A 2,230-nucleotide genomic window follows, 5' to 3' on the forward strand; every position below is an offset into this window, starting at 1 on the left:
TGTTGGCTAGGGCTCACTCTATACCATATTCATTCCAGGATGCAGCTTCCATTGAAGATATGGCTAGCTTTTAAATTTTTGCTTGGAGGTAACAGAACGCATTACATAATACATTGTGGAAGACTTAGATCTAAATGTATCCGTCATATCAATACCTGTGAATGGTATAATCTGACCTATTTTAAAAGACTTTCCATTTGGATTACATATGCCATAGATATTACTTTGCACTCCGACAAGAAAATACTGTTATCAGTTCCTGACAGAAGAGTATTGAAGTTCTCAACAATAATTTTGGATTTGTCTATTATTCCTTTCAGCTCTGTCAGTTTTCTTTTCATGTATTTCAAGGTTTGGCTTCTGGCTGCACACACATTTAGAATTGCTAAGATTTCTTGCTGGATTGATCCTTTTACCTTTACGTAACTTGCCACCTGTGCCTAGTAATTTTATTGACCTGAATTACACGTTCTCTGATGCTGATACAGACACTCCTGTTTTTAAAATAATTAATATTAGCATGATACATATTTTTTCCATCTACCTACTTTGAATCTACCTGTGTAGTTGCGTTTGAAATCTTTCCTGTAGACTGAATATATTTGGGTCACTTTCTTTCATCAGTTCTGTCCATCTCTGTCTCTAACTGGTGTACTTAGAGAATTTACATTTAAAGTAAATATTCCTATGGTAGGACTTCAGTCTAGTCTTTCAGTTCTTGATTTTTGTTGTTCCCTCTGATTCTCATTCTCATGTTTTGTTTTTGCATTCCTGTGGGTTACTTGCATATGTTTTAGGGTTCTATTTTGAATGCTTTGGCTATTTCACATTGTATGGTTTCTCTAAGTATTATAATGTACATATGTAACCATCTACAGGTATTGATGTTTTATGATTTTGCATGAAGTTAGAATCGGTAATTGCATTTAAGACCATTTACCTCCTAACTTTGAAATTTTAATTGTCTCAAGTATTTTGTTAACATGCATTAAGCATCAAAACAGATGTTATACTTTTCGCTTCAACCATCAATCATAATTTAAGAAGCTCCTGATTAAAAGGGTAGTTTATTTTATATACACTTCTTTTTTTCCAAATCAGTGCTGTTCTTTATTCTATATTATTTTATTTTTAAATCTTCATTAGAGTGTAATTGCTTTACAGTGGTGTGTTAGTGTCTGCTTTATAACAAAGTGAATCAGCTCTACATATACGGATATCCCCGTATCTCCTCCCTCTTGGGTCTCCCTCCCACACTCCCTATCCTACCCATCTAGGTGGTCACAAAGCACTGAACTGATCTCCCTGTGCTATGCGGCTGCTTCCTACTAGCTATCTATTTTACATTTGGTAGTATATATATGTCCATGCCACTCTCTCACTTCACCCCAGTACCGTTCCCCCTCGCTGTGTGCTCAAGTCCATTCTCTACGTCTGTGTCTTTATTCCTGTCCTGCCCCTAGGTATTTCAGAACTTTTTTGTTTGTTTGTTTGTTTTTTAGATTCCATATATATGTGTTAGCATATGGAATTTGTTTTCCTCTTTCTGACTTACTTCACTCTGTATGAGGGGACTCTCGGTCCATCCACCTCACTACAAATAACTCAATTTCGTTTCGTTTTATGGCTGAGTTATATTCCATTATATATATGTGCCACATCTTCTTTATCCCTTCATCTGTCAGTGGACACTTAGGTTGCTTCCATGTCCTGGCTATTGTAAATAGAGCTGCAATGAACACTGAGCTACATGTCTCTTTTGGAATTAGGTTTCTCTCAGGGTATATGCCCAGTAGTGGGATTGCTGGGTCGTATGGTAGTTCTATTTGTAGTTTCTTAAGGAACCTCCATACTGTTCTCCATAGTGGCTGTATCACTTTACATTCCCACCAACACTGCAAGAGGGTTCCCTTTTCTCCACACCCTCTCCAGCATTTATTGTTTGTAGGTTTTTTGATGATGGCCATTCTGACTGGTGTGAGGTGATACCTCATTGGAGTTTTGATTTGCATTTCTCTAACGATTAGTGACGTTGAGCAACCTTTATGTGTTTGTGGGCAATCTGCATGTCTCCTTTGGAGAAATGTCTATTGCCCATTTTTGGATTGGGTTGTTTGCTGTTTTGATATTGAGCTGCATGAGCTGCTTGTAAAGTTTGGAGATTAACCCTTTGTCGGTTGCTTCACTTGCGAATCTTTTCTTCCATGCGGAGGGTTGTCTGTTCGTCTTG

The sequence above is a fragment of the Physeter macrocephalus genome, chromosome 21, assembly GCF_002837175.3.
Source record: "Physeter macrocephalus isolate SW-GA chromosome 21, ASM283717v5, whole genome shotgun sequence".
NCBI classification, from domain to species: domain Eukaryota; kingdom Metazoa; phylum Chordata; class Mammalia; order Artiodactyla; family Physeteridae; genus Physeter; species Physeter macrocephalus.